The sequence below is a fragment of the Thalassophryne amazonica genome, chromosome 2 (assembly GCF_902500255.1).
Source record: "Thalassophryne amazonica chromosome 2, fThaAma1.1, whole genome shotgun sequence".
In the NCBI taxonomy this organism is placed as follows: domain Eukaryota; kingdom Metazoa; phylum Chordata; class Actinopteri; order Batrachoidiformes; family Batrachoididae; genus Thalassophryne; species Thalassophryne amazonica.
The window spans coordinates 83699606-83715253 of record NC_047104.1 but is presented as its reverse complement, the minus strand read 5'-3'; the positions used below and the strand labels follow the sequence as shown (position 1 = coordinate 83715253).

The following is a 15648-nucleotide window of genomic DNA, read 5'->3' as shown; positions in this document are numbered from 1 at the left end:
GATATTAGGGCATGGAAGTCTCCACTGAATTTTGGAGGTGATCCAGATCTGGACTGGCAGATGTCAGAAATCTGATTCCTATTGTTTCTCCTTAAAATGGACTTTAGAATGAATTAAGAGGTTTTACTTTGTCATCTGATGGTTATTAATCACATTATTCCCTTTGATTGCTTTGGGTGTAGAGAGTCAGACTCAGAGAGTCAGTCTCAGAACTACTGCTCTGGCGCTCTGATCGCTCTCCCATCTTTTATTATGAAATAATGCAGAATTTATGTGGAAACTATTGTTGTACAAACGCTTCAGTTATCTGTCACTGAGATAGAAGATGACTGGAGTACAGTTTTAAGCAGAAACAAGGCAATAATCAGTGAATTGCTGATGACGCTCCAAAATGACACATGCACACTGAAGGTGCCATGAATGCAGGCGGACAAATTTTTTAGAGCGAACCGTTTGGTCAGTGACACCCCTTTGTGTCCAGCATGTGCCCTTCTGTGTCTCTCATTTGTGTATGTCCTCCTTGTGGTTTGTCCTCCATCTTGGTCTGTGGTCTGCTTTCCCTTTGTCTTTGTGACCTATCTGTTTGTGTCTCTGTCTTATTGTCTTTGCCATAATTGTTCTCTCTGGTTATCTGTGTTGTCCCCTGTGTTCCCACTTTGATTTACTTTTGAGTCCCATGTTATTTTTTTGCTGTGGTGTCTTAATTGTGTCCTGATTATTGTTGATTATGTGTTGCCTCCCGTTTTACTGTTTTCTTGTCAGTCTTTCAACTTTGCCAGTTTAAACTCTTTGGACTTCCTCATTGGTTTTTGGCATTATGCATTTAAAGTGGTATTTTGGTTTTGTGAATTTTCTTCTGCTTAGGTTATATTTTGTTATTGTATGTTTTGTTTTCTCTTACCCTTAGATTTCTGTTTAAGTTCCCAGTCATATTTTAGTTGGTGGGTTGGTTGTCTTTTCAACCATCTGTACACTGAACACCGGACTGTATATGGTATGCTGCTGCGACATTTCTGTCATTGTATGTTTTGACAATACTGTGTTATGCTTTTGTTCCATCTTATTCTTGTTATCATAGCAGACTGTCATCCTGCTTAGTCTGGTCTGCTTGAGGTTTCAACCTATTATCAAAACATGCAGAGACTTTTGTGGTACCACTAGGGTTGGGTATCGCGAACTGGTACTTTTCGAGTATCATTAAGAAATGATTCAATCCACCGCTATCAATAGCCTTTGTGCTTAACGATTCCCTTATCGGTCTTTCAGAGCGGCCGTTGATTTTGAGGGTGTTTGTCGGGAAAATGATCATTCCTCAATGTTGATTATAGACCCTGCAGCGGGTCTGTAATCAACTGTTCCTGCAGCGTGACTCCACTTTGAAGTGTGAACCAATGAAGCAATGCTTCAATCCACTGGCTTGTTGGTTCTTTGATTCGCTGCTCTTCAGAAGCAGCAAGTCCGCTTCTTAACCCCTCTCAAAGCCATTAAAATATTGTGAGTCACTTTTGTGTGGATTAAAGTAACTAACTGGGACTCTTGTCTTGTTGCAGTCAAGAAACGAGAATCGTCCTCCATTTCATTGGCAGAGCTTCAAACGTTGCGTGGCTCTCTGCCGAGACAGTCTGGTCGAAATTTCTAACTTCTAAAACAAATCACCGCTTTCAATAAAATGACACCTCTTTACAAACGTTGTAATACAGACAAGAAACTACAACTGACTAAAATGTTTTTGTCATCCCAAAATGAGACATGCTGCATTCTTTATGAATTACATCCTGATGTGCAGCACAGCCAGCTGTAAGAGCTCAGCTCAGAGGTATGGAAAGACATTCATGCCAATAGTGTCTGAAAGGAAATGTTTTTGACAAAAACTACAGATTTTGTTTTTTCCTATTTATGTTCAGAGTTTAAGTATCCAGTAACCAATTTCACATTTATTTACTTTGTCTCAGTAAAATGTTGCTCAGTTTCAATTCAATTTCAATTTAATCAGCTTATAAAGCGCCAAATCACAACAGAAGCCGTCTCAAGGTGCCTCACACAGAACAGTTCAACATAAAAAAATTAAATAAATAAATAAAAATCAAAAAATTCTAATATATAATTAAAAACTGAACTAAAAGAACAGGAACGGCCCAGGAACAACCACAACCCAGGGTGAGCCCCAGGGCCCCGCCCAGGAAGAGGAGGAGCCACGGGAACAGCAGTGGGAACAAACTGGTAGAAAAGAGAAGGGGGCGGTGCTGGCTGCTACACGAAGCAGCCGCTGCTCTCCGAGAACCTGCTGGCCTTCTCTGTGCCTCCACACACACACACACACACACACACACACACACACACACACACACACACACACAGACTGAAATGAATAAACTAAGTTTGTTCTAAGTAAGTTTGGACTTTTGCTTGTAGGAAGAACCTGTCAATCTGAGTCTTTGGATACTTCTGGAGTTCGCCACAAGTTCTCGCATTGAAACAGGCGTGTGGCTGCCAGATCAAGGTGGATTTGGACTGGACTCATTAGCAAAAGCTTAAGTCTGAGTTGTGCATCAGTTTGTTTTCACGGTTGCTTATGGAAGTTTTTCAGTCTGCCTTTTTTTTATCCAGTATTTGGGGTAAAACATCAGCTTCAGTCTTTTTTGTTTTTGCTGATGTCTTTGAAAACCACAATTACGCTTTAATTATAGGCACAAAACATTTAAACCAAAAATGCTGGGTCGGATGAACCTGTGATCATATAAATGCTGATTAAATGCAGCCGTGTCATTGTGGATATTTAGTGAGTTTGGCAATTTTCAGGCTGTAATTAACTTTTGTTTTTATTCCTTTGAATAATTGGTTCTTGGGGGGGGGGGGGGGGGGGGGGATTCACCTGACCACACCTCCTCCCCAAATGTTTCACAGGTGAAAAATTTTACATTAAGTAATTTATTAGGTCCAGCCAGGGCTGCCCTTTGTCACCAGTTCTGTTCATTATTTTTATGGACAGATTTTCTAGGTGCAGCCAGGGTGTAGAGGGGGTCTGGTTTGGGAACCACAGAATCTCATCTCTGCTGTTTGCGGACGATGTGGTTCTGTTGGCTTCGTCAAATCAGGACCTTCAGTGTGCACTGGGGAGGTTTGCAGCCGAGTGTGAAGCGTCCGTGATGAAAATGAGCACCTCCAAATCTGAGGCCATGGTTCTCGACCAGGAAAAGGTGCTTTGCCCTCTTCAGGTCGGTGGAGTGTCCTTGCCTCAAGTGGAGGAGTTTAAGTATCTCGGGGTCTTGTTCATGAGTGAGGGACGGATGGAGCGTGAGATCGATAGACGGATCGGTGCAGCATCTGCAGTGATGCGGTAGCTGTATCGGACCGTCGTGGTGAAGAGAGAGCTGAGTAGGGGGGCAAAGCTCTCGATTTACCGATCAATCTACGTTCTGATCCTCACCTATGGTCATGAGATTTGGCTCATGACCGAAAGAACGAGATCGCGAGTACAAGCGGCCGAAATGAGTTTCCTCCGCAGGGTGGCTGGGTGCTCCCTTAGAGATAGAGTGAGGAACTCGGTCACTCGGGAGGAGCTCGGAGTCGAGCCGCTGCTCCTCGATGTCGAAAGGAGTCAGTTGAGGTGGCTTGGGCATCTTTTCCGGATGCCCCCTGGACGCCTCGCTGGAGAGAGATTCCAGGCACGTCCGATTGGAAGGAGGCCCGGGGAAGACCCGGGACACGCTGGAGGGACTACATCTCTCGGCTGGCTTGGGAACGCCTTGAGGTTCCCCCGGAGGAGCTGGGGGAGGTGCGTGTGGATCGGGAGGTCTGGGTGGTTTTGCTTGAGCTGCTGCCCCCACGACCCGACTCCGGATAAAGCGGAAGAAAATGGATGGATGGAATTTATTAGGTTTGTGTGTGTTTTGAGTTATTTATGGTGTTAATATCGATCGCAGAATCATTTCTATTACCAAGTTTGATGTTGAGATATTGGACAGCACACTGCTGATAATTTGTCAGTAGCGTAATCTGCCGTCAAAATCCCACATGGAGACACTGACGTCCACAGTGAAACGTTTTACTCTCCAAACACTGAAGAGTGAGTGTGTTTGAACTTAAAAATGAAAAAACAATAATAATCAGGTGTAATTGCAAGTGGGGGGATAACGTATAAGAATTGTAGCTGATGTGAATCCATTCAGAGTTGTTAGAATAATTGATAACTGAGTCTCATTTTACAAATTCATCATTTTACATGCTGCCCCTCAATAATGACTATATATAACAAATAAACAGTGATAGAGCATGCAGGAATTTTGTTTTCCTGGATTGAGCTGCAACGATTAATTGATTAAAATAATTGCCCAAATTGACCAAACAACTAATTGATTAATCATAAAGAGGTTAATCTGATCTGGTGATGGTCTAGTGGTTAAACTGTTGAGCTTGAGACCAGAGGATCCTCTGTTCAAATCCCAGCCTGACTGGAAAATCAATAATGGCCCTTGGGCAAGGTCCTTAATCCCCTAGTTGTTCTCAGTGTGTAGTGAGCACCTTGGTTAACAGCACCCTGACATTGGGGTGAAGGTGAGGCCTTATTGTAAAGTGCTTTTAGCGTCTGATACAGATGGAAATGTGCTATATACATGCAGTCCATTTAAAGAATAAAACATAAAAAATAAAAACTATTCATAAGAAAGAGAATAAAAATAGGTTTTAAGTCTTGACTTAAAAATGTCCACGGACGCTGACTGCCTCATGGTCACAGGAAGACCGTTCCACGGAGCAGGTGTACGATAAGAAAAAGTTCTTTGACCCGCAGACATAGAAAACCTGTAAAGCATACTTTTAGTACACAAAAAAAAGTTCACGAGGTATCGATAAGGGAATTGATAAGGAATTGGAGCGAAAAGCGGAATCGATAATGCTGTCTATCGATAAAATCTTATTGATACCCATCCGTAGTTACCACTATATCCAGTGGGTTTGGACATGGGTGGGTGAGGTATAAACCTTGCTCATCTATAGCACATGTTTTGCACTGTATAAAAAAAAAAACTAAAATCAATTAAGCTGAATAAAAATTCAATTGAACTGATGTGAAAAGATCACCAGGGACTAAATTAAACACTTCAGAGGAGTAATCTGTGAATGGACCTTCAACAAGGGTTATGTCAAAGTACACTACACTAAATTTTATACAAAATTATTAACATTTGAAATCTAAAATAAATTTTCAATGAAACAAAAATGCTTCTTTGTAAGCTGCTTACTGTCAGGATTATGGTTTGTGTTATGTCTTTATGTGATCCTGTCTGTTACTTTTCTGCTTTGGTTTAAACATTACTGCTTTCTCTTTTCACCTGTGTGTTTGGTGGTGAGCGGTTCTCCTTCTGTTTTCCACACCTTGTTCTGGAGCTTTCCTGCACATCTCTTTCCTATCATCTGCTCATCGTACCCTATATATAAGCCTCTCTTTTCTCTCACTGCCCCGCCAGATCGTTGTGATCTATGCCTTTGCTTCCAGCCTTGTACTTTTTTTCTTGACCTGTTTTGCCTTGCTGTGCTTTCATGACTACCTGCCCATTTTTGGACCATGCCTAAGACCTATGTTTTTGATACCGTTGCTGATTTTGGACTGCGTCATGTACCAAACCCTGCTTGCAAATCCAGTAAAACCTTTAAACCAAATTCCTCCTGTGTCTGTGCCTAGCATTTGCGTCCAACCTTTTTATACTGCAAGGTCTGATACTTACAGTAAGTTATTAATGTGGTGACTGTAGAGATAATAAAAGATTCATATGCTTATGCTTCTCCTTGTGCAACATATTTCTAAGATAAGGCACCATCCTGACAGTACCTGCATGCAAGATGCTTTGAAAAATGAAGGCGAAAACAGCTGTGGAATCCATCTTTGTAATGAAAAATGAAATTTGTAATCTTCAAATACTGAAAAAAGTAACACACACTAACAAATCAGTAATGGACACTGTGCTTATAACATGTAAGATACACATCCCAAAATGCCTCCAAACAGACCTTGCATAACAAACTTCAATGGTATGTAATGATGGCCAAACTAGGCCTCCTGAAGAATTTGGCATTTTATTTCTGAGTCCACTAGATGGCAGTGTTCATTCAAAAAACATCTGAAGGAAACTAAAGTGCATTGACCAGCAAAGAAACTCAACAGCCCCACAATGTGAAAAATTGTATTCAGATAGCAGCAAGCCTTATAGACTTTCATTAGGGTAGAAATAAAAATACTATTTTGCTACAAAATACAAGGCTTAGCAACATGATGTGCCAAATCAAAGGGAGAATGGACCAAATATGGCCCAGGAGCCCCAAATTTGGTGGCACTGCCCTAAAAGTAAATCAAGAGTGCTAACTGACCTCAAAAAGACCCTGGTGTCCAACATGTCGATGGTTATAAAAATATTTATTCCATGAATATGATCTAATTGGCTCTCATCCCAAACCATGGAAAATTCCAGGCAGTAGAAATGTCCTTTGACAATGTAATCCAACAATACAGAACTGTACAGGGCTTGCTGTGGGTTGGAGGTATGACAAGAGGATGTTGGATGATGTTTGCTTGCCAATTCCTTCAACACACTGACCCACCAACATAGAATGTTTGTACTCTATAAGACAAATGATGGCCACAAGATACATTAAAAAGTAGAGGTCATTACATGTGTCAGTTCTTAGGCATGACATATGTGTGGATTTGACAAAAGGTCTTGCCAGCCTGATGAAAGATTGTGACACTTGGCAAATTTAAACTCTAGCTGAACTGGATGAATCAGCGCAGCCAGATAGTAGGATAAAATACAATGTTCCAAAATGGATTAAATTATTTTCCACAAAATTCTATTCACAACACCCCATAATGACAACAGGATTTTTGTTTGTTTTTTTTTGTAAATTTATTAAAAATAAAGAACTAAGAAATCTTGTGAACATAAGTATTCACACCCTTTGCGCAATACTTTGTTGATGCACCTTTGGCATCAATGAAGTATTGCGCAAAGGGTGTGAATACTTATGTTCACAAGATTTCACAAGATTACAGCTTCAAGTCTTCTTGAATATGATGTCACAAGCTTTGCACACATTTCTTTGGGCAGTTATAGCCATTCTTCATTGCAGCACCTTTCAAGCCCCATCAGGTTGGATGGGGAGTGTTGGTGCACAGCCATTTTCAGATCTCTACAGAGATGTTCAGTCGGACTCAGGTCTTGTTCCTGGTTGGGCCACTCAAGGACATTAACAGAGTTGTACTGAAGTCACTCCTTTGATATCTTGGCTGACTGCTTAGGGTCAGTATTCTGCTGAAAGATTAACTGTCTCCCAGTCTGAGGTAAAGAGCGCTCTGGAGCAGGTTTTCATCCAGGATGTCTCTGTACATTGCTGCATTCATTTGTTCCTCAATCCTGACTAGTCTCCCAATTCCGACTGCTGAAAAACATCCCCACAGCATGATGCTGCCACAATCATGCTTCATTGTAGGAGTGGTGCCTGGTTTCCTTCAAACATGATGCCTGGCACTCACACCAAAGAGTTCAATCTTTGTCTCATCACTTGAGAGAATTTTGTTTCTCATGGTCTGAGAGTCCTTCATGTGCCTTTGGGCAAACTCCAGGTGGGCTGCCATGTGCCTTTTATACTAAGGAGTGCCTTCTGTCCGGCCACTCTACCATACAGGCCTAATTGGTGGATTGCTGCAGAAATGGTTGTCCTTTTGGAATGTTCTTCTCTCTCCACAGAGGAATGCTGGAGCTAGGACAAAATAACATCTGGGTTCTTGATTATCTCCCTGACTAAGGGCCTTCTCCCTTAAATCACTCAGTTTAGATGGGCAGTCAGCTCTAGGAAGTCTCCTGGTGAATCCAAACTTTTTACATTTACAGATGCTCATTGGGACCTTCAAAGCAGCAGAAATGTTTCTGTACCCTTATCCAGATTTGTGCCTTGAGACCATCCTATTTTGGAGGTCTACAAACAATTTCTTTGACTTCATGCTTGCTTTGTGCTTTAACATATACCGTCAACTGTGGGACCTTATATGTAAACAGGTGTGTGCCTTTCCAAGTCATAACCAATGAACTGAATTTACCCCAGGTGGACTTTAAGAAACATCTCAAGGATGATCAGTGGAAACACGATGCAGCTGAGCTCAGTTTTGAGCTTCATGGCAAAGGCTGTGAATTCTTATGTACATGTGATTTCTTAGATTTTTTTTTTTTGATTTTTTTTTTTATAAATTTGCAAAAACATTAAAAAAAAAACCCAATATGCATCATTGTGAGGTATGTGTGTAGAATTTGTAGGAAAAAAATGTAATCTCTTTTGGAATAAGTCTGTCACATAAAATGTGGAAAAAGTGAATCGCAGTGAATATTTCGAGAGGTGATGGTCTAGTGGTTAGGCTGGACAATTATGACGGACCCTTGGGCAAGGTCCTTAATCCCCAAGTTCCTCACTGGTGTACAGTGAGCGCTTTGCATGGCAGCACCCTGACATCGATGGCTGAGTGTGTCTGTATGAATGGGTGAATGTGAGGCATCATTGTAAAGCGATTTGAGTTTCTGATATAGATACTATATAAATGCAGTCTATTTACCATTGTACCTTCCAGATGCACTGTGTCCATGAAAGTGAGTGTAGGAAAATGAAACACTTAAAAATTTATGCTTCCACTTTGAGTACAGTCACTTGATAACAGCTGAAGGGCTGAACATATTACTGAGTTCAATGGGCCTTTGACAACTGCAGTCCAAACATGACTGCTGACAATTCTTCAGCCCTAGTAGACAACAAATAGTGCATTTATCGTAAAATACAGAACGGGGCACTGTGCGACAGACTGATTAACTAAATCAGACAACAAGAGAAGAGCAAGAAATGTATCATGTCAAAGCTTTTCAGCCTGTTTTTGATGTCAATGATGTAAATGTAAAGCTAATTCTCTCTCTCTCTCGCTCGCTCTCTCTCTCTCTCCCCCCACTGAGAATTAAACAGAGCACAAGTTTACTGACTGCCATCAGTAAATGGTCCCAGTAGTAATGATTGATAAAAAATGTGATTTCAGTTTGTTTAGAGATTTTACAGCACTGTGTGGTTTGATTGTGAAACCTGTTTCCTTGTGTGAAAATCCTTCTTTGTTCCACAACACCATGAAGAGGTGACTGAGGGTGCAACAGAAAAAGTGGCATGATGCACAGTTTATCCAATCACAGCCACAGAAGCCTATAACGCCTTCGGATTGGTTACATGTTTCTTGGTAGCTTCCCTCACTTGTCTTTTAATTGAACAGCTACTCAGGCTTTGAGTATTTTTGCCTAGTCCAGACAATTTAACACAAAGTACCATACTGTTTGCATCTCTTGATGATTTATTCACACAAACTCCAAGACATATTCAGTGACATAGAAATACTGATGCATTCAAGGTGATGGGTCAAAGGAAAACTGGGTGACATGCGAGGACTTGTATGAACAATAATCCTTATATTTGGTTTGTCCAGTTATATATGGCCTATAAAAATGAAGAGACTATATGAGAAAAATACTGCAATTCCAAAAACCCTTAAACCCCTTGGATTGCAGCTGGATGTCTGCACAAGCACATCTTAATGATTTTGTTTCAACTCCATTCTGGTGGTGCACAGAGGAAACATTACACAAATTGTGCCACTGTCCCAATAATTGTGGACCTGACTGTATATAGAAATTTTAAAAACGGTAAAGAATATTTTTTAAAAAAGTGTTCCAGTAGATGCATCTCATCCATTTATGGTCTTGACTCCCATGCTGACTTGAAAACCATCAATGTTTTTTCTGTTCCTCTGCGTTTAAATGGTGAGCATCACAGCAGCTTATTGCTGCCATGCAAATCTGATTATTCCTATTTTATTAACAATTATTTTATTATTACCCCAATTAGAAGCCTACTATCTGCCCTTCAAGAATAATATAGCTTCCAATTACCAGTTACACTTTGTTCTGCATACATCAGAATGTCAGTTTTTTATATTTTTTTTTCATCATTTTTAGATGACGGAGTAAAGTTTATACAGAAATTAATTTTGCAAGTGAAATCTATTCTATCAAGAAAAAATACACTGAAAAAAGTCCAAAGAAATCTCACATGTATCGCAAATGGATGATGACAGTTTACCAGTGATGGCTTCAACAACACGTGTTAGGCGTTCCCCTTAAAAGAGTCAAATCAAGCATGATGTTCACAGCCTCTGGGTGTTACTACGTCGAAGGTAAAAAAAAAAAAAAAAAAAAAAAAACGTCTTGCAAACACTGTTAACATCTGAAATCAGAAGACCAGCAGGGAACATCTCAACAGGGAATCAGAATCAGAATAGCCTTTATTTGCCAAGTATCTACAACAATACAAGGAAGTTGACTTTGGGTTGAACTGCACTCTCTCTCTCTGTACGGGCATGTATAAATATACACTAAATAATTCACAGTAGAAATGTGCAAATAAAATGCGCAATTAAAATGCGTGCAAAGGAGAATCAGACAGACAGATTAAAGTTGTACATGAGGAATATGAGTGAGTTTTTTGGCAGGTTAAACTGTTCATCAGTGTGATGGCCTGTGGAAAGAAACTGTTCCTGTGTCTGGTTGTTTTGACGTACAGAGCTCTGTAACGTCACCCAGAGGGGAGGAGTTTAAACATTGTCTGTCCAGGGTGTGAGGGGTCTGCAGAGATGTTACGAGCTCGCTTCCTGGTCCTGGACCAGTCCCAGATGGAGGGCAGGCTGGCTCCAGTGATTTGTTTCTACAGACCTGACAGTTCGTTTACGTCTGTGCTTGTCATGTTTGGAGGCAAAGGGAAATCAGAGATGAAGATGAACAGGACAGATGAGATGTTGGATGTGTAAAAGATGAACAGTTCCTGGGGCAGGTGGAACGTCCTGAGCTGGCTGAGGAAGTACATCCTCTGCTGTGCCTTTTTCCTGATGGAGTCTATGTGGGAGGTTCATTTCAGATCCCGGGAAATGGTGGATCCCAGGAACCAGAAAGTGTCCACAGTAGGCACACTGTTGTTGTGAACCGGGGGCGGGGGGTGATGATGGGTTTCTCCTGAATTCCACTATCATCTCCACAGTCTTGAGTGGATTAAGCTCCAGGTTGTTCTGACCACACCAGAGGACCAACTGTTCCACCTCCTGTCTGTATGCAGCCTCATCAATGATGGTGGCGTCATCTGCAAATTTCAGGAGTTTAACAGAGGGGTTCTCTGAGGTGCCGTCGCTTGTACAGAGAAGAGCAGAGGGGAGAACACACACCCCTGAGGGGCTCCAGTGCTTATTATCTGTGTGGTGGATGTGATGCTCCCCAGCCTCACCTTCTGTGTCCTGTCCATCAGGAAGTTGAAGATCAACTCACAGGTGGGAACTGGCACTGAGAGGTTGGAGAGTTTTTTTTTTTGTTGTTTTTTTGCTCGTTTGTTTTTTTTGGAGAATGTCAAGGATGACACCCAACACCCAACTGAAGTCCACAAACAGGATCCTCACATACATCCCTGCTGAAGGATGTAATGCAGTCTCATGTTGATTGCATCTTCAACTGACTTGATTGCACAGTAGGTTAATTATAGGCCAATCTCCAACCTTCCTTTTCTCTCAAAAATTCTTGAAAGTGTAGTTGTAAAACAGCTAACTGATTATCTGCAGAGGAATGGTCTATTTGAAGAGTTTCAGTCAGGTTTCAGAATTCATCACAGTACAGAAACAGCATTAGTGAAGGTTACAAATGATCTTCTTATGGCCTCAGACAGTGGACTCATCTCTGTGCTCGTCCTGTTAGACCTCAGTGCAGCTTTTGATACTGTTGACCATAAAATTTTATTACAGAGATTAGAGCATGCCATGGGTATTAAAGGCACTGCGATGCAGTGGTTTGAATCATATTTATCTAATAGATTACAATTTGTTCATGTAAATGGGGAGTCTTCTTCACGGACTAAGGTTAATTATGGAGTTCCACAAGGTTCTGTGCTAGGACCGATTTTATTCACTTTATACATTCTTCCCTTAGGCAGTATTATTAGAAAGCATTGCTTAAATTTTCATTGTTACGCAGATGATACCCAGCCTTATCTATCCATGAAGCCAGAGGACACACACCAATTAGTTAAACTGCAGGAATGTCTTTCAGACATAAAAACATGGATGACCTCTAATTCCCTGCTTTTAAATTCAGATACAACTGAAGTTATTGTACTTGGCCCCACAAATCTTAGAAAAATGGTGTCTAACCAGATCCTTACTCTGGATGGCATTACCCTGACCTCCAGTAATACTGTGAGAAATCTTGGAGTCATTTTTGATCAGGATATGTCCTTCAATGTGCATATTAAGCAAATATGTAGGACTGCTTTTTTGCATTTGCGCAATATCTCTAAAATTAGAAAGGTTTTGTCTCAGAGTGATGCTGAAAAGCTAATTCATGCATTTATTTCTTCTAGGCTGGACTATTGTAATTCATTATTATCAGGTTGTCCTAAAAGTTCCCTGAAAAGCCTTCAGTTAATTCAAAATGCTGCAGCTAGAGTACTGACAGGGACTAGAAGGAGAGAGCATATTTCACCCATATTGGCTTCTCTTCATTGGCTCCCTGTTAATTCCAGAATAGAATTTTTCTTCTTACTTATAAGGTTTTGAATAATCAGGTCCCAACTTATCTTAGGGACCTCATAGTACCATATCACCCCAATAGAGCGCTTCGCTCTCAGACTGCAGGCTTACTTGTAGTTCCTAGGGTTTGTAAGAGTAGAATGGGAGGCAGAGCCTTCAGCTTTCAGGCTCCTCTCCTGTGGAACCAGCTCCCAATTCGGATTAGGAAGACAGACACCCTCTCTACTTTTAAGATTAAGCTTAAAACTTTCCTTTTTGCTAAAGCTTATAGTTAGGGCTGGATCAGTGGCCCTGAACCATCCCTTAGTTATGCTGCTATAGACTTAGACTGCTGGGGGGTTCCCATGATGCACTGAGTGGTTCTTTTTATTCACCTCTTTTTGCTCTCTATGCACCACTTTGCATTTAATCATTAGTGATTGATCTCTGCTCTCTTCTACAGCATGTCTTCTTCCTGATTCTCTCCCCTCAGCCCCAACCAGTCCCAGCAGAAGACTGCCCCTCCCTGAGCCTGGTTATGCTGGAGGTTTCTTCCTGTTAAAAGGGAGTTTCTCCTTCCCACTGTCGCCAAGTGCTTGCTCATAGGGGGTCGTTTTGACCGTTCGGGTTTTTCTGTAACTATTGTATGGCTTTTGCCTTACAATATAAAGCGCCTTGGGGCAACTGTTTGTTGTGATTTGGTGCTATATAAATAAAATTGATTTGATTTGATCATCAAACATCAAACGCACTATGTATTTCACTCATGGTACCAGTAACATGACACTTAACTAAACAAATGAAACAAATTGAAGTACATAAACACAATAAATCAATAACACTAACAACACTGTTAAACTAATATGAACCACAATAACATTTCTGCACCAAAACCTCTAACTCCCATGGTGCATTGCATTGTTTACTGGTTAGCTAAAATTGCTAATTTGTCCAAGAGTATTTGTCCTATCAACTTACCGTTTTTGCAACGTTCATCCTTGACCCAAAATACATAAGCATATCAAACGGCAAATGCCAGCTCTCCCCAGTTTCTGCATGATTGAAGCCTTACACACACACACACACACACACACACACACGACAACCATGTTGCCTGTGGGGATGCATGGGCTCTAGATTGGGTAGTGTTTATGAAATAGTTAGCTGACATTTATCAAGGTTTGTTAAAAAAAAAAAAAACATAAGCAAAGTTTGTATAATGAGTTGGAATGGCGTGTGAGTCCATAATGTTTTTTTATAACCTTAGACCACAACAATTTTTAGAAAAACTCAATCCTTTTATTTTCTGTTACTTATATAATTTTTTTATGTTAATTTACTGTCTTAATATATTTTATAACTTGTTTAGGTTCTTGCTATCATATTAAATGGACCACTATGGAAATGTTTTTTTTTTCCACTTTCTTGTGTCATCCATGTATTTTTAACATATTTACAATTATATGATGTACTTACATTGAACATACTCACCACACCCACGCTTTTAATATAATGACTTGCCAGGTTCAGTGTTGTTAGCTAATTGCTTGCCGTTCAGTGTTGTCAGCTAATATCTGTAGCTTCTCCAAAATGTTTGTCCTATCAACATTCCATTTTGGCAGCATTCATCTTTGACTCAAAATAAATAAGCATACAAAACAGCAAATGTCAGTTTTCCACAGTTTCTCTGTGATCAAAGCTACACATGTGCAGTGCCTTTTCTGCAGTTTGCCGCAAGCAGGTGCTTCTAATTTTCGACAAGCAGAAACAATGGTCGCAGAAGACATCCAACAGACATCAGTTTTCACTCATTCAAATTTCAAATTTATAAATTTATAAAGTGCCAATTCACGACGGGGTCACCTCAAGGTGCTTCACACAACACAGCTTAAAAAACCAAAACAAAATTAATTGAAAGATTAAAGGAACACAGCAAAAATAACAAAAAAAAAAAAGATAAATAATAAAAGAAAACACGCAACAACATAAAATACTGGTAATAAAACAGGGAAAAAGATGCGTCTTCAATTTAAATTTAAAAATCTCCACAGAGTCTGACTGTCGTATATGTGCGGGCAGATCGTTCCACAATAGGGAAATGGCTCTGTGACCCACTGACTTTTTAATTCACCCTAGGGACACACAACAGTCCTGCACCGTGCAAACGCAAGGCCCAAGCTGGTACTTAGGGCTCAACCAGGTCGGCCAAGTAGGCAGGTGCCAGCCCATGAACAGTTTTATAGGCCAGTAACAACACCTTCAACTGTGATCTCAAAGAGACAGGAAGCCAAAGAAGGGATGCCAAAACGTGTGTAATGTGGTTGAACCTTCTGCTTCGTGTCAAAAGTCTGGCAGCAGCATTTTGAACCAGTTGAAGACCCCTAGTGTTGGACTGCGGTAAACCAGAAAATAATGCATTGAAATAGTCCAATCTGGAAGAGATAAATGCATGTATCAGAGTCTCAGCATCAGCTATAGACAGGATGGGACAAATCTTCACTATATTTCACAGATGGAAGAAAGCAGTCCTTGTAATGTCTCTAATGTGGAGGTCAAATGACAATGTAGGATGAAGAATTACCCCAAGTTTCCTCACTTTATCCATATTATGTATAACACACGAACCTAAGATAAGTGCTAGCTGGTCAAATTGATGCCGATGTCTTGCTAGACCAAGAACCATCATTTCAGTCTTATCAGAGTTACTAGACATCCAACTTCTCACTGATGCAAGGCAATTTTCTAATGATTTTATGTAAGATCACCAGCAGTTATCGGAATGTACAGTTGAGTATCATCAGCATAGCAATGAAAGGCAATCCCAAAACACCGCAGTATATTCCCAGGGAGTGCTATATAAAGGGAAAAAAAAGCAGGGGGCCTAAAACGGATCCCTGCGGAACCCCAAACTTCATGTCCCTAAGATCAGAGGTACTGTTATTGTACAAAACACAATGAAAACGACTGGACAGGTATGACGTCCACCATGCCAGTTCCAGTCATCCCAAAGTGATTCTCCAGCCTATCGAGGAAAA

At 40.7% G+C, this 15648-nt stretch overlaps 1 protein-coding gene across 1 annotated transcript in view; it reads right to left on the bottom strand.

Annotated features, from left to right (window-relative positions):
* Window positions 1-15648, bottom strand: part of LOC117503844 (CUB and sushi domain-containing protein 1-like) — a 2069078-nt gene that overhangs the window by 1485113 nt on the left and 568317 nt on the right. The gene's annotated exons all lie outside the window — the stretch shown is intronic.